Source organism: Pogoniulus pusillus, chromosome 9 (assembly GCF_015220805.1).
Source record: "Pogoniulus pusillus isolate bPogPus1 chromosome 9, bPogPus1.pri, whole genome shotgun sequence".
NCBI lineage: Eukaryota > Metazoa > Chordata > Aves > Piciformes > Lybiidae > Pogoniulus > Pogoniulus pusillus.
Window position 1 is genome coordinate 37,674,234 of NC_087272.1, and position 21,528 is coordinate 37,695,761.

Genomic DNA, 21,528 nt, shown 5'->3' on the forward strand with positions numbered 1-21,528 from the left:
GAGTGCTGTGTCCAGTTCTGAGCTCCTCAATGCAACAGAGATGTGCTGGAAGGTGTCCAGAGAAGGGCAGCAAGGCTGGGGAGGGGCCTGGAGCACAGCCCTGTGAGGAGAGGCTGAGGGAGCTGGGGGTGTGCAGCCTGCAGCAGAGGAGGCTCAGGGCAGAGCTCATTGCTGTCTGCAGCTGCCTGCAGGGAGGCTGTAGCCAGGTGGGGTTGGGCTCTTCTGCCAGGCAGCCAGCAAGAGAAGAAGGGGACACAGGCTCAAGTTGTGCCTAGGGAGATCTAGGCTGGATGTTGTTAGGAAGTTGTTGTCAGAGAGAGTGATTGGCATTGGAATGGGCTGCCCAGGGAGGTGGTGGAGTCGCTGTGCCTGGAGGTGTTGAAGCCAAGCCTGGCTGGGGCACTTAGTGCCATGGTCTGGGTGACTGGCTAGGGCTGGGTGCTAGGTTGCCCTGGATGATCTTGGAGGTCTCTTCCAACCTGCTTGATTCTGTGATTCTATGACTGGCTAGGGCTGGGTGCTAGGTTGCCCTGGATGATCTTGGAGGTCTCTTCCAACCTGCTTGATTCTATGATTCTATGACTGGCCAGGGCTGGGTGCTAGGTTGGACTGGATGAGCTCGGAAGTCTCTTCCAACCTGCTTGATTCTATGATTATGATTCAGAACACTTAAAGTGTCTCCTTCCTCTGCACAGGCAACATGTTCTGGGCAGCACAGCTGGTGTGCTAAGAGGAAAGAGGAGCATGTGCTGAATCACCCCCAGGTGTAACTGGAAGCCTGTTTGTATGGGTGCTGCTTTGTGATGGCCCAGGATACCTTAAACACTTCCATAGCAGCCATAAGTAACAACCTCATTTTCCAGTCAGTCACTGGACAGAGTTCTGAGAAACAAAACAGCAACATTTCACCCTGCAGCTGTGCTGTAGCAGAGCTGAGACACAGAAAGGCACCACTCTAAAACGAAAACAGATGCTCCAGGAACAAAGGCTCACAAAACACCTTTTCAAATGCAGTTGTACTATGTTCGGCTTTCCCATCTCTCAAAGCTAGAGCATCACTTTTTTGACCCATAAAACAACATGAAGCATTTCAGATGGAGATACCTCAGAGAAGGTACACGCCTGTCACTCCAAGCAGAGAGCTCATGACCACATCTACACTAAAACCTCGGCTTACAGCTGAGATAGTTATTGGTTACAGCTCGCAGGACACACAAGGGGTGCCTGTGGAAAAGCACCGAGCAAATGCAGTCACCTACCGCTGGAGCTGCGGGTAGGTTGGATCCCAGGACCGGGCTACATAAGCTACACTCACCTCCGAGAAACAGCTGTGGTGTGGGACAGGGCCTGAACCCACACACGCTGTGAACGCGCCTTAAGCGGTGGAACAGTCTTAGTAACGCAGGCAGAACCAAAAACTCAAGAGAAGAAAGTCAGAGGAAGAAGGAAGCACGCAGCAACTGTGAGCTTCGCACTGGACGTAGCGTCCCGGGCTGCGATCCCTGACGTTACGCAAGGTCGAGCGACTCTCAGCGCTCGCCCCCGCTGGCAGCCCCTCGGACGCGGAGGGGACCCAATGCCTCCTTCCCCGGGGAACGCTGCCGAACGCCTCTGAAGCTGCCACAGCGGCCGCCGCAGGCTGCGCTCCACCAGCCGCCGCCAGCCAGCCCGGGACGGGCAGCCTCCGGCTCGGCCACCTGCGCTCTGCGCAGCCCCGGCTGGCAGCGCGGTGAAACCAACTGCCCCCGGGCCCCTGGACGCGCCGGTCCCGCTGCTCGCCAGCCCGCGCCGTGCCTCACCTGAACGTCCCGGCCGGCACCGTGGAAGGAGCGCTGGCAATACGGAGAGGGGTGGAAAGAAGGAGAAGAAAAAGTAAGCACCGCAGTGCCCCGAACCGGCCCGGGAAGGCGGCAGCGCTCGCAGCGCCTCCCCCTCCCGCCGCTCTCTGCCGGGCAGCAGCGCAGGAAGCGGCGAAGGCGGCGCTGCCGCTGCCCCTGCGCCCGCCCCGTTAGCGCTGGGCCGGCCGCCCTCCGAGCGCCGGGCAGCTGTGGGACGGGAGAAGCTGGAGAGGGAAGGTGAGGGTGAAGCAAAACCCCCGCGCTTCGGGCAGGTACGGGACGGTGAGAAGCTGGAGAGGGAAGGTGAGGGTGAAGCAAAACCCCCGCGCTTCGGGCAGGTACGGGACGGTGAGAAGCTGGAGAGGGAAGGTGAGGGTGAAGCAAAAGCTCCGCGCTTCGAGCAGGTGCGGGATGGTGAGAAGCCGGAGAGGGAAGGTCAGGGTGAAGCAAAACCCCCGCGCTTCGGGCAGGTACGGGATGGTGAGAAGCTGGAGAGGGAAGGTCAGGGTGAAGCAAAACCCCCGCGCTTCGGGCAGGTACGGGATGGTGAGAAGCCGGAGAGGGAAGGTGAGGGTGAAGCAAATCCTCCGAGCTTCGAGCAGGTACGGGATGGTGAGAAGCTGGAGAGGGAAGGGGAGGGTGAAGCAAATCCTCTGCGCTTCGGGCAGGTACGGGACGGTGAGAAGCTGGAGAAGGAAGGTGAGGGTGAAGCAAAAGCTCCGCGCTTCGAACAGGTGGTGATGAAACAAGCTAAAACAACGAGTGGCAGCGCACGGAGCAGCAAACAAACCGTGCCCCAGCCTCTGGGCGTGCCTATGTGCTGGGCACCAGCTGGCTTTAAAACCTGCGCCAATTAAAATGCGCTCAGGTGGTTCTGGTCCCTGCGGGTCCCGAGCACCCGCAGGGCTGCTGGCTGGGCTCGTCTGTCCCGAGCTGCTCTGCACCCCCGGGCTGCTGCTGTGTGATGACCAGCACAAAGCTGCTCCTGCCCGGGTGGCCCCGGGGGGATGTCTCTTTTCGCACTTAACCGTGCGTAACCAGCACCCCCACTCCCAAAGCTCAGACACTCACCTACAGCCAGAATAACTGAACGTAGCTTTTCCCATCCATCAGGAGGCTGTGTTGAACTCCAGACCTCAGGATCTCTAGTGAGGTACCACGGGCTTCTTTACTTCTTTTTCTCGCTCTGACCTTATCTGTAGAAACCGAGAGACAAGTCTTGTGAAGTCCAGCTGCAATGCACCTCTCACATTTCTGAGCAGCAAGCAGGGTCTGTGCTGCTTGCAGGCAAATGGTTTTGTTGTGACTAGTGTGTAAAAAAGCTGGCTCGACACAGATGTCTTTCTGTTCGGCTCGGAGGAAATGACTTACAAAGGCTTTGTTTTCACTTGGGGGATTTCCTCCAACTTACGCTTTTGACGCTGTCGCCACCTCTCCCGTGCGGGTCACACTGCTGCTGAGCCCGGGGAGACACAGGGCTGCATCCCTGGAGCATCTCTGGAATAGATACGTGGCCAGTCCCTGCAGCCTGCTCCCACCTCATGCTCCAGTCCCACGTTTGCAGTAGCGCACAGTCAGGTGTCCGCAGCAGACTTCTGTGACGGTTTGGGATTTACCTGCCCCTCCCCTTACTCTTATGAAATCACCCAGACTAGACTCAGCTGGCTGAAGTTAAGGAATGAAGCTTTATATTCACAGCTTAGCACAATACACAAGCAGATAGCTACAATATTTACAGCTATGGGCAGAAATAGACAAGTTAAAAGTGATACAGACACACAACAGCCCTCCCAGAAATCAGTCTCCCAACCACCCTTCCATCTTCTTTCCACCTTAAGGTAAGGTTGGAGGATCAGCAAGTGGGGTTAGAAAGCAGAAGGAATAGTTGCACAGAAGCAGCCCAGGGAGAAAAGTGCAGGCACCAGCTGCAACAGACATGCACACTCTGCCTTCTCTGTGTTTTGTGTTCTTGGTTTTATCCATCTCAGCAAGCCTGTGAGTGAAGTAGACATCACCACTGTTTTCAACAGCCTATAACCAAATTTTCCTCACTAAAATATTCCAGTTAGCCTCAAACTAGCACAGCCTCCTTACCCACTGCCCCTGACTCACCCAGTTTTGCAATGAGGTGCTTCAGTTTTCAAGCAAGGGCAGCCACAGCTTTCTTCACCCTGTCTGCTGCTGCTGTGGCAGGAAGACATGACAACAAAGTGAAGCAGTTTCTTAAGGAGACAATTGAAACAGCTTTACCCTGTAGGATCATGGATCTTACCCTGCAGATCATGTGCCCACGGGGCCAAGAGAGCCAATGGCATCCTGGGCTGGCTCAGGAGCAGTGTGGCCAGCAGGACAAGGGAGGTTCTTCTGCCCCTGTGCTCAGCACTGCTCAGGCCACCCCTGGAGTGCTGTGTCCAGTTCTGGGCTCCTCCATTCAAGAGAGATGTTGAGGTGCTGGAAGGTGTCCAGAGAAGGGCAGCAAGGCTGGGGAGGGGCCTGGAGCACAGCCCTGTGAGGAGAGGCTGAGGGAGCTGGGGGTGTGCAGCCTGCAGCAGAGGAGGCTCAGGGCAGAGCTCATTGCTGTCTGCAACTACCTGAAGGGAGGTTGTAGCCAGCTGAGGTTGGTCTCTCCTCCTAGGCAATCAGCAACAGAAGAAGGAGACAGTCTCAAGTTGTGCCAGGGGTAGGTCTAGGCTGGATGTTAGAAGGAAGTTGTCAGAGAGAGTGATTGGCATTGGAATGGGCTGCCCAGGGAGGTGGTGGAGTTGCTGTCCCTGGAGGTGTTGCAGCCAAGCCTGGCTGGGGCACTTAGTGCCATGGTCTGGTTGATTGGCCAGGGCTGGATGCTAGGTTGGACTGGCTGAGCTTGGAGCTCTCTTCCAACCTGCCTGATTCTAAGATTCTATGATTTTCAGAAGAGCTTGGTCTTACTTGCTGTTTCCTTCTCTTCTCCCCTTACTCTCAGAAGTTCAGGGTTGCTGTGGGTTAGGGGGTAGCACAGCATCACTCAACATTCTGCAGGCATTGGGGTGAGTTTTTTCTTTGCTAAGCCCCTGGGCATTCAGTACACTTAAATGCTGTAATGATCTTGGGGTAAAGGCACTCAGCTCCCAGCGCGCTTGAATTTGATCTGCTGAAACAGAGGGAAGAGCAGTGAAGAATTCTTGTGGCAAACAACAACTCTTTAGGAAGGAGTCCTCACTTTGAGAAAGACTCAGGCTTCTGAAATTTCAGGCCTGCATAGAGAGGCTCTTCCTCTTTTTCCTTTTTGTGCTTGTTAAGCCCTCTTCACCCTGTTGAGCCCTGCTTCATTTCTCAGATGCTTCTGTGAATTCACTCACCAGTCATTTCCTCTGTTTATTTCTCTTCCCTCACTTGCTGTGGGCAGAAATGATAAACAATATATGTTAGGGTTTTTTCACTCTCAAGAGGGAACCTTGTGAAGGAGAGAAAAAATACAGTCCTTCTTCCATGGCTAGTTTCCACAGGAGTGAATGGAAACATGGAAATCTGGGGCCAGCGTGGCTGAGAGCAGCCAGGCAGAAAGGGATCTGGGGTACTGGTAGAGAGTAGCTGAAGATGATGCAGCAGTGCCCAGGTGGGCATCAGAGCCAATGGCATCCTGGGCTGGCTCAGGAGCAGTGTGGGCAGCAGGACAAGGGAGGTTCTTCTGGCCCTGTGCTCAGCACTGCTCAGGCCACACCTTGAGTGCTGTGTCCAGTTCTGGGCTCCTGAATTGCAGAGAGCTGTTGAGGTGCTGGAAGGTGTTTGGAGAAGGGCAGCAAGGCTGGGGAGGGGCCTGGAGCACAAACCCTGTGAGGAGAGGCTGAGGGAGCTGGGGGTGTGCAGCCTGCAGCAGAGGAGGCTCAGGGCAGACCTCATTGATGTCTACAACTACCTGAAGGGAGGTTGCAGCCAGGTGGGGTTGGGCTCTTCTGCCAGGCAACCAGCAACAGAACAAAATCATAGAATCATAGAATCAAGCAGGTTGGAAGAGACCTCCAAGATCATCCAGCCCAACCTAGCACCCAGGCCTATCCAGTCAATCAGACCATGGCACACAAGAGGACACAGTCTGAAGCTGTGCCAGGGCAGGTCTAGGCTGGATGTTAAGAGGAAGTTGTTGGCAGAGAGAGTGATTGGCATTGGAATGGGCTGCCCAGGGAGGTGGTGGAGTCGCTGTGCCTGGAGGTGTTGAAGCCAAGCCTGGATGAGGCACTTAGTGCCATGGATTGGTTGACTGGATAGGGCTGGGTGCTAGATTGGACTGGCTGAGCTTGGAGGTCTCTTCCAACCTGCTTGATTCTATGATTCTCAATGTGTTGCTTTTCCATGCTCCAGAGTTCTTCTCAGTTTTGAGAGATGTTTAGGATGAGAATTCTGTTTCACCACTGAAAGGGTGGGATGTAAGATAGACCTAGCACAAAATATTCTGTTATGTGGTTGATATTGTTGTCTTGAAGGTGGATGGAGTGAGCCAGAAAAATAGCTGAAAATCACAGTGCTGGAATAAGGCTTGGATAGGAGAAGAGTGACTGGAAGGCAGGGGAGTCATGGGCTCTCTGACAGACCAGCTTACAGGGTGGGCTATTGATTGATGGCAGACACTTTGAGTTTTGAGGAGCTTTTCACTGAGGGCTGGAAAGCAGAACTCGGACAGGCACCTGTGTGCTGTGGCTTTTTGGTTGCAGCACACAAGAGCAGGCTGCCCACAGCCTCATCCAGCCTGGTCCTAAACACCTCCAGCCATGGGGCCTCAACCACCTCCCTGGGCAACCCCTGCCAGCCTCTCACCACTCTCATGCTCAACAACTTCCTCCTCACCTCCAGCTTGACTCTCCCCACCTCCACCTTTGCTCCATTTTAGGCTCCCTGACAGCCTCAAAAGTCCCTCCCCAGATTTTTTGTAGCTCCCTTAAGATCCTGGAAGGCCACAAGAAGGTCCCCTGGGAGCCTACTCTGCTCCAGCCTGCACAGCCCCAACTCTTTCAGGCTGTGCTCACAGCAGAGCTGCTGCAGCCTCTCAGCATCCTCCTGGCCCTGCTCTGGACACTCTCCAGCATCTCCACAGCCCTCTTGTCCCAGGGGCTCCAGAGCTGGATGCAGGACTCCAGGTGGGGTCTCAGCAGAGCAGAGCAGAGGGGGAGAATCCCCTCCCTGGCCCTGCTGGCCACACTGCTGCTGCTGCAGCCCAGGCTCTGCTTGGCTTTCTGGGCTGCAAGTGCACACTGCTGGCTCCTGTGGAGCTTCTCCTCCACCAGCACCCCCAAGTGCCTCTGCTCAGGGCTGCTCTGCAGCCACTCACTGCCCAGCCTGGAGTTGTGCTTGGCATTGCCTCGACCCCTGCACAGGTCCTGTGCAGTGCAATCTGGGCTGTGGCTTGGTCTGTTAATGCAATCAAATGATAGGAACAGCAAAGGAGTATGTAACAGAGCAGAGAAGGTTGTTTGCTTGCACCTTTTACTTCTGACACAGGCTAAGCACAGCAGCACTGGGGAGCACTCTAAAGTGTCTTGCTAGGACCTACTCAGCTACCTAAAAAGGCAAGGATGTGACTAGGGTGTTGGGCTGCTCACCTGGGGTGAGTTTTGATCCCTGGGCCTCTAGATACTTCTCAGAGGACTCACAGGAGGTAACCAAGAAGGGCCACACTTTATTCTGTAGGATTCTCTTCCTAGGGATCTTTAGACCTGGAAACCTCTGTTCTGCCAGCTTAAGAGTGGCATGGAGCCATTGTAGACTGTCTGCAGCATGTAGCTACCAGGAGCCCCAGGCAGGAGGCTGACACTGCAGGGATGACCTCAGACACTGTAATAGAACCACCTATGGTTTAGAAGCCAGACGTGTGGCTGCTATAAAAACAGAGTAAGCCTGTTTGAAAAGGCATCCAAAATCAAGTTTCAGGTTCAGATACAGGTGTCAGGGCAAAATTGAACCAAGAGTGCTACAGTGAGCAGATTATGAGCTCAGCAAAACGGGGATTTGCTGGCTGGCTCTAGTGGAATCACACCAAAGGTACAGCAAAGACACTGAAGGGAGGTTTCGTGTCAGGATGTGGTGAATACACTGTTGAAAAGTAGATGGTCAGTGTGTAATTTTATCTTCTACATAGAGCCTCATGTGAAACTCTGTGTAGGCTTCGAGCACAAAGCAGAACTGTCAACACAACTCTTCTCCCTTGGGAGAGAAGGATATTGCTCTCTTTCCAAGAGATTTGTGTCACTGTTTTACAGAACCACGTTACTCTGAGCAGAAGGTGAACATCTTGGCCAAGACAGATGCCACACCAAAACACTAAGCCCCAAGAGGAGTTTGGATTCCAGATGTGGGGACCTTATTGTAGCTACATTGCCAGTGACATTGTTCTGACACAGGTCAGAGTTTGCTCATGGACTTTTAGTGGGATTCTCTAACAGAATGGCAAACCAAATCATAGAATCATAGAATCAAGCAGGTTGGAAGAGAGCTCCAAGATCATCCAGTCCAACCTAGCACCCAGCCCTGGCCAATCAACCAGACCATGGCACTAAGTGCCTCATCCAGGCTTGGCTTCAACACCTCCAGGGACGGTGCCTCCACCACCTCCCTGGGCAGCCCATTCCAATGCCAATCACTCTCTCTGTGAAGAACTTCCCCTAACATCCAGCCTATACTTCCCCTGGCACAACTTCAGACTGTGTCCCCAAGAACCAAAACAAGTCCTCTTCAACAAGTGCAGTCATGGATGATAGCAGTTTTCAGTCCAAGCATTTTGCCTTAATTCCTAACCTAGCAGGCACTCCAACAGTGCCAATTCAAAGTCCACCCACTGTAATAATTACCTACATGAATTTAGGCTCCAGTGAACTTGACTCACTCTAAAAAAGCAGTTCTGGTCTTCATTGCCAGCCATGAGTCCTATCTAGTTTTGAAAGCATTGCAGAAGATAGTATTTGGTTTCATAGAATCACAGACTCAAGCAGGTTGGCAGAGAGCTCCAAGCTCAGCCAGTCCAACCTAGCACCCAGCCCTAGCCAACCAACCAGACCATGTGCCCCATCCATGCTTTACTTCAACACCTCCAGGGATGGCAACTCCACCACCTCCCTGGGCAGCCCATTCCAATGCCAATCACTCTCTCTACCAACACCTTCCTTCTAACATCCAGCCTAGACGTCCCCTGGCAACAGCTTGACACTGTGTCCCCTTGTAGTGTTGATCTTCATAACTTCTGCCATCAGTTTAATCCTGTCAGAGAATTCTTTAGCTATCATTGCTTAGATCATAGAATCATAGAATCAACCAGGTTGGAAGAGACCTCCAAGATCAGCCAGTCCAACCTAGCACCCAGCCCTATCCAGTCAACTAGACCATGGCACCAAGTGCCTCATCCAGTCTCTTCTTGAAGACCTCCAGGGATGGCAACTCCACCACCTCCCTGGGCAGCCCATTCCAATGCCAATCACTCTCTCTGCCAATAACTTCCTTCTAACGTCCAGCCTAGACCTCCCCTGGCAACAGCTTGACACTGTGTCCCCTTGTAGTGTTGATCTTCATAACTTCTGCCATCAATTTAATCCTGTCAGAGAATTCTTTAGCTATCATTGCTTAGATGCTTAACTGCTGGGAAAAGGAAATCATTAGGAGATGTTGGACTGGATGATCTTGGAGGTCTCTTCCAACCTGGTTGATTCTATGATTCTACAAAAGCATTACAAAAAAAACCCCATTGAAATCCAGAGAAGCTTTCATGATTTTCCTCAACATTTTTACTTGCCAAAGTGCTTATGAGAAAGGAAGAAGCCTGCAAGTCCCTTGCCTTCACGTGTGCCTTTGTTCTAACACACAGGCATGCAACTAGTAGGAGAAGCTTGCGCCCTGGCTACGCGGGGGCTGACCCGTTGCTATCTAGCCTCACATTTGGCTTGTAAACAATAGTAGGAACTGAGCCCATAGCAAATATCTCACTCTCATCAGCCTGCCACATTGTTTGAGCTGGGAAACTGAGACAAACTGCTGCATTCTTGGTTAAAAATAAGAGGCCTTTGAATTTTCTCTCTAGTCTGAACTTTTCCACCAAGCGTTGGCTCTTGTCATTTTGGTCCATCTTTTGAAGTCTGGGCACAGCTAAGCTTTTCTGCAGGGCTTAAGGGTTGGCTTGGGTCATTGTGGCACATCTTTTGAAGTCTGGACATGGCTTAGCTTTTCAGCAGGGCTTTCTGTACTTTAAGAGTTGTGCAGCAGCACTGCAACAGGCTCGGACCTGTTTGGAGGGCAGAAGGGCTCTGCAGCGGGACCTTGACTGCCTGGACAGATGGGCAGAGTCCAAGGGGATGGGGTTCAATAGCTCCAAGTGCTGGTGCTGCACTTTGGCTACAACAACCCCATGCAGAGATACAGGCTGGGGTCGGAGTGGCTGAGAGCAGCCAGACAGAGAGGGATCTGGGGGTGCTGATTGATACCTGCCTGAACATGAGCCAGCAGTGTGCCCAGGTGGCCAAGAGAGCCAGTGGCATCCTGGCCTGCATCAGCAATGGTGTGGTCAGCAGGAGCAGGGAGGTCATTCTGCCCCTGTACTCTGCACTGGTTAGACCACACCTTGAGTGCTGTGTTCAGTTCTGGGCCCCCCAGTTTAGGAGGGACATTGAGATGCTTGAGCGTGTCCAGAGAAGGGCAACGAGGCTGGGGAGAGGCCTTGAGCACAGCCCTACGAGGAGAGGCTGAGGGAGCTGGGATTGGTTAGCCTGGAGAAGAGGAGGCTCAGGGGTGACCTTATTGCTGTCTACAACTACCTGAGGGGTGGTTGTGGCCAGGAGGAGGTTGCTTTCTTCTCTCAGGTGGCCAGCACCAGAACAAGAGGACACAGCCTCAGGCTGCACCAAGGGAAATTTAGGCTGGAGGTGAGGAGAAAGTTCTTCACTGAGAGAGTCATTGGACACTGGAATGGGCTGCCCGGGGAGGTGGTGGAGTCGCCGTCCCTGGGGCTGTTCAAGGCAGGATTGGATGTGGCACTTGGTGCCATGGTCTGGCCTTGAGCTCTGTGCTAAAGGGTTGGACTTGATGATCTATGAGGTCTCTTCCAACCTTGGTGATACTGTGAGACTGTGATACAGGAAGTACAAATTGTGTCTTATCTCACCACATGCTAACAGCAGAGGTTTGGTTGGGATGGGTGCGAGACAGAGGTGCCTCAGCCCAAGGCAGTCTCCTTTTCCTGGAGGAAGCCTGACTGTGGTTCACATTCAGCTCTGCAGCAGCCCTGGCTGCAGCCACACCTGGGCTGACTCTGGCCCATCTGTTCTTTTGATAAATCCTGCACAAGGAGTGACTCAGCCTTCCCACCCAGCAACAAAGGCAGTTAGAAGGTCACAGCTCACTGGCACACTCCAAAGCTGCAGATGATAAAATCAGCTCAACTGCCTGGGTACAAAGCACAACACTGCCAAGGGACCAGGGATATTCACAGAGAAGGACTCATACAGAAAGCAGAACTCATAGAGAAGGCACTTAGTGAGATGGCCTGGTCGATGTGGTGGTGTTAGGTCACAGACTGCACTCCGTGATATCAGAGGTCTGTTCCAGTCTCAGTAATTCTGTGATTCTAATAACACACACATGTTGCACTGAGCTTACTGTTACCATGGAATCAACCAGGTTACAAGAGACATCCAAGACTGTCCAGTCCAACCTAGCATGCAGCCCAGTCCAATCAACCAGACCATGGCACTAAGTGCCTCATCCAGGCTTTGCCTGAACACCTTCAGCGATGGTGACTCCACCACCTCCCTGGGCAGCCCATTCCAATGCCAATCACTCTCTCTGACAACAACTTCCTCCTAACATCCAGCCTAGACCTCCCCTGGCACAACTGGAGACTGTGTCCTCTTGTTCTGTTGCTGGGTGCCTGGCAGAAGAGCCCAACCCCACCTGGCTACAACCTCCCTTCAGGTAGTTGTAGACAGCAATGAGCTCTGCCCTGAGCCTCCTCTGCTGCAGGCTGCACACCCCCAGCTCCCTCAGCTTCTCCTCGTAGGGTTTGTGTTCCAGATCTCTCCTCAGCTTTGTCACCCTTCTCTGCACACCTTCTGTTGCTATGTTATTTATCATGTTAAAATACCTCAGGTTAGCATTTTGATTGAAGTCAGATACATATATCTAAATATATTATATATATATATAAAGATATGCACCAGTGAACACCTGCAACATGTTGTGTGTACTGGCACACTCAGTATCACATGCAGTAACAAAAACCAAGACCAAAGCTGTAAGTTTGCAACTTACCTGAGATACAAAAGGATCTAGGGGGCCTTGCTGCAAGCTTTGCATTCCCAGTAGTTTAATTAGGAGTAAATTTGAGGTCAGGGTTTGGTTATTTTTATATATATATGGTTATATATATATTATATATATATGGTTTATACATATTTGGTAGTTTATATATACATTTGTATATGCATATATGTATATATACATATATATACATACACAACTGTATATATATACACATATATATGTCATCTTTATGCACTGATGTATCTACACTATAGTGAGTTAAATTTGGCTTCTAAAATCACAGAATCAGTCAGGGCTGGAAGGGACCACAAGGAGCAGCCACTCCCAACCCCCCTGCCATGCCCAGGGACACCCTACCCTAGAGCAGGCTGCACACAGCCTCAGCCAGCCTGGCCTCAAACACCTCCAGCCATGGGGCCTCAACCACCTCCCTGGGCAACCCCTGCCAGCCTCTCACCACTCTCCTGCTCAACAACTTCCTCCTCACCTCCAGCCTCACTCTCCCCACCTCCACCTTTGCTCCATTCCCCCCACTCCTGCCACTCCCTCACACCCTCAAAAGTCCCTCCCCAGCTTTTTTGGAGCCCCCCTTCAGATCCTGGAAAGCCACAAGAAGGTCCCCTGGGAGCCTCCTCTGCTCCAGCCTGCACAGCCCCAACTCTTTCAGGCTGTGCTCACAGCAGAGCTGCTGCAGCCTCTCAGCATCCTCCTGGCCCTGCTCTGGACACTCTCCAGCATCTCCACAGCCCTCTTGTCCCAGGGGCTCCAGAGCTGGATGCAGGACTCCAGGTGGGCTCTCAGCAGAGCAGAGCAGAGCAGAGCAGAGCAGAGCAGAGCAGAGCAGAGCAGAGGAGGAGAATCCCCTCCCTTGTCCTGCTGGCTACACTGCTGCTGCTGCAGCCCAGGCTCTGCTTGGCTTTCTGGGCTGCAAGTGCACACTGCTGGCTCCTGTGCAGCTTCTCCTCCAGCAGCACCCCCAAGTGCCTCTGCTCAGGGCTGCTCTGCAGCCACTCACTGCCCAGCCTGGGCTTGTGCTTGGCATTGCCTCGACCCAGCTGCAGGACCTTGCCCTTGGTCTTGTTGAACCTCCTGAGGTTGGCTTGTGCCCACCTCTGCAGCCTGTCCAGGTCCCTCTGGATGGCATCCCTGCCCTCCAGCCTGGCTGCTGCACCACACAGCTTGGTGTGGTCAGCAAAATCTTTCCTTCTGCTGAGGTTGGATGGGCTGCCTTGCTGGAATTTAAAGGAGAGGTTCCATTATACATCTCTCTTTTCAGAGAATCACAGAACATTAGAGATTGGAAGGGACCTCCAGAGGTCATCCAGTCCAACTGCCTTGCCAAGCAGGATGCCCCAGGGTAGTTCACACAGGAATGCATGCAGGCAGATTTTGAGTTTCCAGAGAAGGACACTCCACAACCTCCCTGGGCAGCCTGTTCCAGTACTCCATGACTCCTTCTCATGACTCAAGTTTTCCCCTGAAACCTGAAGACCTGATGGGTCCAATCTTGCGTTTAAAACTAAGCATGGGCAGCAGTGTATTGCTTGATGATGTCCTGAGGGCTGGGTGTCAAAAAGGACAGCCTCTGCTCACTTGTGTCCTGTTACAGGACAAGGGGCAACGGAGGTCAGTGAGACACATTTACACCCTCTCTGAGACACGTCCTCAGACAGCAGAGGAGAGCCCCCTGGAAGAGGCTGGTGAGAGCATTGGTGCGGAGCTTTCTGCCGGGGAAGGCTGAGTTTCAGTGCCCGCTTCTGAGGCAGGCACAAGGAGGGTCACTAGATGGCGACGGAAACCTGCCGCGCACCGGGGAGCGGCGGGAGAAGGCGAGGGGAGGAGGGGGAACGGGAAAGAGAAAGGGAAGGGGAGAGGAGAAAGGAAAACTAAAGGAGAGGGGAATGGAAAGAAAGAGGAAAGGGAAAGGGCAAGGGAAGGGGAGAGGGGAAAGGCAAGGGAAGGGGAGAGGGGAAAGGCAAGGGAAGGGGAGAGGGGAAAGGCAAGGGAAGGGGAGAGGGGAAAGGCAAGGGAAGGGGAGAGGGGAAAGGCAAGGGAAGGGGAGAGGGGAAAGGCAAGGGAAGGGGAGAGGGGAAAGGCAAGGGAGAGGGAAGAGGGGAGAGGAAGGGGAGACGGGAGAGGAAGGGGAGATGGGAGAGAGAAAAGGAAAATTAAATTAAATGAAAATTAAAGGGAAGGGGAGAAGGGAAAGGAAAGGGAAGGGGAGAAGGGAAAGGGAAGGGGAGAAGGGAAAGGGAAGGGGAGAAGGGAAAGGGAAGGGGAGAAGGGAAAGGGAAGGGGAGAAGGGAAAGGGAAGGGGAGAAGGGAAAGGGAAGGGGAGAAGGGAAAGGGAAGGGGAGAAGGGAAAGGAAAGGGAAGGGGAGAAGGGAAAGGAAAGGGAAGGGGAGAAGGGAAAGGAAAGGGAAGGGGAGAAGGGAAAGGAAAGGGAAGGGGAGAAGGGAAAGGAAAGGGAAGGGGAGAAGGGAAAGGAAAGGGAAGGGGAGAAGGGAAAGGAAAGGGAAGGGGAGAGGGGAAAGGCAAGGGAAGGGGAGAAGGGAAAGGAAAGGGAAGGGGAGAAGGGAAAGGAAAGGGAAGGGGAGAAGGGAAAGGAAAGGGAAGGGGAGAAGGGAAAGGAAAGGGAAGGGGAGAAGGGAAAGGAAAGGGAAGGGGAGAAGGGAAAAGAAAGGGAAGGGGAGAGAGGAAAGGGAAGGGGAGAAGGGAAAGGAAAGGGGAGGGGAGAAGGGAAAGGAAAGGGGAGGGGAGAAGAAAATTAAATTAAAGGAAAATTAAAGAGAAGGAGAGATGGGAGGGGAGAGGGGAATTAAATGAAAAGGGAGGGGGAAAGGGAAAGGAAACAGAAATTAAATGAAAGGAAAATTAAAGGGAAGGTAAAAGATTAAATGGGAAAGGGGAAAGGGGGAATTGAAGGAAAGGGGAAAGGAGAAAGGGGAAAGGAGGATATTAAAGGAAAGGGGAGAGGGTAAGGGAAAAGGAAAAGGAAAGGGAAAGGGAAAGCACAGAGGTATAACTCAGGTTATTTTTTGTGAGTCTTCTGTTTGCAAACAGCATTTTTACTACTATAACCACCTTTAAAACTGCTCCCCAATTTCATGATTGTCAATTAGATGTTTTGGGGGTTGGTTTTTTTTCCTGTTAAAAAGTACAGGGGAAATTGTTTTAAGAACTTCTTGAGTGCACCAAACTCCTTCTCCTTCCAGTGCTGGCTTGTTAATAAAGGCATATCAGAGTTCTCAGTAGAATAAGAAAGTTGTTCCATTTAATATTAGAACAGAAGATTGCTTCATATGGGTGGAGACGTAGAAGGTTTCACTCAATGTTACCCAAGTGCATGAAATCACTGCAGTCTGCAAGTCAACATAAATCAGGAATCTTCTTCACAACAGAAAATCCTTTCCCAGTGTCCTGAGTCACTTCTGTCTCCCTGTGTGTAGAGCTCAGCAACTTGCTACAGAGCAATTAAGTTAATTCCAAGTGATGAATAAACATGAAACACAGGTAGCAACTATGTGCCAAAAGGGAGTCTGCGGGTGCAGACGCACAAAAAATGCAAGGAGTGAAAGATCTTAAAAGGGAAGGGAACAGGAGAAAGAAAGGGACAGAGAAATTAAAGGAAAGGGGAGAAGGAAAGAGAGAGGAAAAGAGAGAGGGGAGGAAAAGAGAGAGGGGAGCAGAAGGGAAGGGAAATGAAAGGAGAAAGGAAAGAGACAGGGAAATTAAGGGAAAGGGGAGAAGGAAAGAGAGAGGAAAAGAGAGAGGGGAGGAAAGGGGAGAGGAGAGCGTAAGGGAAAGGAAATGAAAGGAGACGAGAAAGGGAAAGGGAAATCTTTATTGATGATCTGGACGGGGGGATTGAGTCCAGCATCAGTAAGTTTGGAGATGACACCAAGCTAGGAGCAGGTGTGGAGCTGTTGGAAGGTAGGAGAGCCCTGCAGAGGGACCTGGCCAGGCTGGATGGGTGGGCAGAGGCCAAGGGGATGAGATTGAACAAGGCCAAGTGCAGGGTTCTGCACTTTGGCCACAACAACCCCAAGCAGTACTACAGGCTGGGGCCAAAGTGGCTGAGAGCAGCCAGTAAGAAAAGGACCTGGAGGTACTGGTAGAGAATAGCTGAAGATGAGGCATCAGTGCCCAGGTGGGCAGCAGAGCCAATGGCATCCTGGGCTGGCTCAGGAGCAGTGTGGCCAGCAGGACAAGGGAGGTTCTTCTGCCCCTGTACTCAGCACTGTTCAGGCCACCCCTGGAGTGCTGTGTCCAGTTGTGGGCCTCTCAATTCAAGAGAGCTGTTGAGGTGCTGGAAGGTGTCCAGAGAAGGGCAGCAAGGCTGGGGAGGGGCCTGGAGCACAGCCCTGTGAGGAGAGGCTGAGGGAGCTGGGGGTGTGCAGCCTGCAGCAGAGGAGGCTCAGGGCAGAGCTCATTGCTGTCTGCAACTCCCTGCAGGGAGGCTGTAGCCAGGTGGGGTTGGGCTCTGCTGCCAGGCAACCAGCAACAGAGCAAGAGGACACAGCCTCAGGTTGTGCCAGGGCAGGTCTAGTCTGGATGTCAGGAGGAAGTTGTTGGCAGAGAGAGTGATTGGCATTGGAATGGGCTGCCCAGGGAGGTGGTGGAGTGGCTGTCCCTGGAGGTGTTCAAGAAAAGCCTGGATGAGGCACTTAGTGTCATGGTCTGGTTGCTTGGCCAGGGCTGGGTGCCAGGTTGGGCTGGATGAGCTTGGAGCTCTCTTCCAACCTGGTTGATTCTATGATTCTATTCTATGACAGGCTGAGACAGTTGGGGTTATTCAATGTGCAGAAGGCTCTGAGGAGATCTTATTGTGGTCTTCCAGTATCTGAAGGGGGCCACAAGAAAGCTGGTGAGGATTTTTTTGGGGTGTTGGGTAGTGATAGGATTGGAAGGAATGGATCCAAGCTAGAGGAAGGGAGATTTAAATTAGTCTTTATGAAGTTCTTCAGCATAAGGGTGCTGAGACACTGGAACAAGTTGCCAAAGAGGTGGAGGAAACCTCATCCCTGGAAGTTTTTAAGGCCAGTTCAGATGTGGCTCTGGGCAACCTGATCTAGCGTGAGGTGTCCCTACCCATGGCAGGGGAGTTGGAACTGGATGATCCTTGAAGTCTCTTCCAACCCTGGCAGTTATATGATTCTATGGTTCAACAGAGCCAGCTGAAGAGCTTTGACATTGTGAAAAGGAGATACTATGAGAGGGGCACAGACTGTGCGTGCAGTGTTTGCACACACCAGACACTGAAATGACAAATGATACTTTCTGTGTTGTCAAAGGTTTAGATCAACACTGCCTGACACCAGCATGTGTGGGCCTGCTGAACGCCTCCTTTGAGAGCTCTGGCAAGCAACAAACTTCTGCAGGAGACTATAAACAAAGCTGCTTCAATCCAGCCCAGTTCTCCAGGCATGAAGTTAAATATTTGCTACCAAACGTTAACTGCCCACCCTGCATCTGCCCACCTTCGGTCTGTTCTTTCCCATGAGGGATCTTCACTTCTCCCAGATGACAGCTGAAATAAAGGCTTCAAAGAGAGAGTCTAACAAAACAACGATGCAGGGAATAGGTGATGGAGTCTCAGTCTCTAGAGACTTTCAAGGCCCACCTGGATGTATCATAGTATCATAGAATCAGGCAGGTTGGAAGAGAGCTCCAAGCTCATCCAGTTCAACCTAGCACCCAGCCCTGGCCAAGCAACCAGACCATGGCACTAAGTGCCCCAGCCAGGCTTGGCTTCAGCACCTCCAGGCACAGTGACTCCACCGCCTCCCTGGGCAGCCCATTCCAATGCCAATCACTCTCTCTGACAACAACTTCCTAACAACATCCAGCCTAGACCTCCCCTGGCACAGCTTGAGACTGTGTCCCCTTCTTCTGTTGCTGGCTGCCTGGCAGCAGAGCCCAACCCCACCTGGCTACAGCCTCCCTGCAGGCAGCTGCAGACAGCAATCAGCTCTGCCCTGAGCCTCCTCTGCTGCAGGCTGCACACCCCCAGATCCCTCAGCCTCTCCCCACAGGGCTGTGTTCCAGGCCCCTCCCCAGCCTTGCTGCCCTTCTCTGGACACCTTCCAGCACCTCAACATCTCACTGCAATTCAGGAGCCCAGAACTGGACACAGCACTCAAGGTGTGGCCTGAGCAGTGTTAAGTACAGGCGAAGAATAACCTCCCTTGTCCTGCTGGCCACACTGCTCCTGAGCCAGCCCAGGATGCCATTGGCTCTGCTGCCCACCTGGGCACTGCTGCCTCACTTTCAGCTCCTTTCTCCCAGCACCCCCAGCTCCCTCTCTGCCTGCCTGCTCTCAGCCACTCAGTCCCCAGCCTGTAGTGCTGCTTGGGGTTGTTGTGGCCAAAGTGCAGAACCCTGCACTTGGCCTTGTTCAATCTCATCCCCTTGGCCTCTGCCCACCCATCCAGCCTGTCTAGGTCCCTCTGCAGGGCTGTTTTCCTATGATATCTTTAAGTGCTTCTGCTTTTGCAGGGGGATTTGACTTGGTGATCTTCAGAGGTCCTTTCCATGCCTTACCATTTTGTGATTCTATGAATTAAAGCCATGAGAAGCTAACCACAGGGCTGTGCATGCTAGAGACCTCCAAGGCCATTGAAACAAGGCTCATGGTGGCCTCAGCAACCACTTGTCAGAGGGATGTGTGCTGAATTATTTGAGTCATATGGGAGCCTTGTCCAGGCTTCTTTTGCTTCGGAGGGAGTGCTCCTCATTTATTTTCATGAGTTAAGAACCTGCCCCAGATCAGAGGAGAGAAGCAACCACTGCAGCTACAGCAATCTGGAAAACTCAGCTGCAGAAAGGCTGCTTTCCCTTCCTTCCCCTTGGGCGTGGAAAAGGCTGGATGGGTGCAGACTGCAGCTGCTCACAAGCAAATCTGCAGCAGGTCTAATTTCACAGGCAGAGGAATTTCTCTCGCTCCTATGACCCAGTGGAAAGACTTCATTTTTGTGGCAGTGCTATCAGTTAATGCTGTTTCTGTGTAATCATCCAGAGGCTTCTGCTCGGGTGTGGTCTCTCACATCTGGCCAGTGCAAACTAGGAATCTGATGACCAAGAAGCTCAGGGAAGTCCATTATTATCCTGAGATTTCATGGGAGGCTTCTGGCCCAAGCCTTGCTGCTTCTCAGTTACTGAAACCTGAGATGGGCACTCGCAGCCCAAGAGTGAATGAGCAAGCAGGACTGTAGTCCTTGCTGTTCAAGCACAGACTGTGGTGACTATTAACCAATTGCCTTGACTTCTGCAAAAGTAAGTGGAGGATACAGCAGTTCCCAAGCTTTTTGTTCTCACTTTGCTCCTCATCATCCACACACCACCAGGGAGTGTATCTTCCAGGGAGAAATTGTTGCCAGAGCTGCTGGCAGCAGAAGTAATGGTGTTAGCCAGGGACAGAAAGTTGGGGTAGGGGATCTGTGGTGCAGACAAGACTATAAAAGGAGCTATGGGAAGGGAGAAGCTGGATGCAGGTAGTGCACAGCCTCCTCTTCAGGGCTCGGAGCTGCTCCAGGAGGAGGCCCCTAAACATGACATGATTACCATGGACAGGCTGCTCGCAGGAGCCTGAGGCTCTATCTGGTCACAGTCTTTTGTGCTGTCTGCCTTCATTCCTTAGCAGAGCCATTTGTTAAGAGCTTCTCTTCACACTGCCCTCCTCCTGACCCCAGCCACCAGCCCCTTCCTGATCCCAGTAGCTGAACTCCTTCTACTGCTATTAGGAAAGTATCATTAGTCCAAGATTTATCACACCACCTGCAACTGGAGCCAAGACAGAAAAAGAAGAAGGAAGCTACACTGTGTGGTCCTGCTACAAATATCCTTAGCTGGAATAAGCTTCTCTGCATAGGTTAGGACCATGGTCACACCCAGCAACCACCAGTGTCACACAAGATCCTCATTGTCAAAACCCTTTTCATCATTTTGCTTGCCTTTTTGGGGAACTCTTAAGGTCTGTTAATAATGTAGCTGTGCTCATGGAATACGTCAGAATTCCCTTAAAGCATTCCACTTGATACCAAATGATAGAGAGCTAAGAGAGAGAATGAACTGGACTTATCAACTGATTAACAGACTAGACTTCAAGTGTCACAGCTGATGGTTATTAATGTGGTGTCCATGAGTGCCCAAAGGCCTCATTTCATTGCCCAAGATGGTTATATGGTTGTGAGAGTTCTGCAAAAGTCTGTGGTAAATGTTGTTGCTGATAAAAACTTTGCTTTTGCTAGCAGGTAACGAAGGCAGATTACAATAAGAGTAATTTAAATTGTTTTAATAATAAAAGATTCCACCCTGGAAGTGTTTTAGTATGGTTAAACACTTAAGGTTTGGAGGAAACAACTACCTGGAATCTGGTAAGGGTCTAACAGTATATTAGAATCAAGCAGGTTGGAAGAGGGCTCCAAGCTCAGCCAGTCCAACCTAGCACCCAGCCCTATCCAGTCAACCAGACCATGGCACTAAGTGCCCCAGCCAGGCTTGGCTGCAACACCTCCAGCCACGGCCACTCCACCACCTCCCTGGGCAGCCCATTCCAATGCCAATCACTCTCTCTGCCAACAACTTCCTAACAACATCCAGCCTAGACCTGCCCTGGCACAACTTGAGGCTGTGTCCCCTTCTTCTGTTGCTGGCTGCCTGGCAGAAGAGCCCAACCCCACCTGGCTACAGCCTCCCTGCAGGCAGCTGCAGGCAGCAATGAGCTCTGCCCTGAGCCTCCTCTGCTGCAGGCTGCACACCCCCAGCTCCCTCAGCCTCTCCTCGCAGGGCTCCTCACCAGCTTCATCACCATAGAATCAGTCAGGTTTGGAAGGGACCACAAGGATCATCCAGTTCCACCCCCCTGCCATGGCCACAGACACCTCACACATGTCCACAGCCTCATTTAGCCTAAACCCCTCCAGGGATGAGGCTTCCACCACCTTCCTAGGCAACCTATTCCAGGTTCTCCTTCAGCCCATCTGCTGTTGGTCTTCCTCTCCCCAGCAAATGTAGGCTGCAAAACAAAGCTGTGGACTAGGTGGCAGCTTGGGAAGAGGAAAGATCTGTTATGGGATGGCGCTGAGGGCACTGTCTCACAACCACTCGGGCAAAGGCAAGGCAGAAAACTCCCACCCCGGCAGCAGACGGGGACACAAACCACCAAGTCCCACTAAACCCTCAAACCTGACAGTGTAAGAATCCTGTTACAGATGCAATTTCATGTCGCTGCCTAAATGAGTCTGTGTACGTAATGCATGTGTTTATGCACCAGGAAATGCTCCACTCCTGCCCCAAGAACTCTTCACACGTGCCTGCCACACACGGAAGGCCCAGGGCCTGCGGAGGATTCGAGCGTTTGGAGAAGGCAGCCCAGGGCTTGGCACGGAGCTCCTGCGCGGAACCGGCATTGGCCGAG

General features: G+C 52.4%; 1 protein-coding gene across 6 annotated transcripts in view; it reads right to left on the minus strand.

Annotated features, from left to right (window-relative positions):
* The window catches only part of TEC (tec protein tyrosine kinase), an 88,304-nt gene that overhangs the window by 65,553 nt on the left and 1,223 nt on the right, over positions 1-21,528 (minus strand). For 2 of the 6 annotated variants that reach the window (XM_064149227.1, XM_064149233.1), the window contains exon 1: positions 1,800-2,635. The gene's annotated coding sequence lies outside the window, so the exon portion shown is untranslated. Of the gene's footprint in view, positions 1-1,259; positions 1,289-1,799; positions 2,636-2,909; positions 3,035-3,249; positions 3,336-3,376; positions 3,438-3,950; positions 4,024-21,528 lie in introns of those variants that run through there. The other 4 variants (XM_064149229.1, XM_064149228.1, XM_064149230.1 and 1 more) reach the window with 4 other exon arrangements.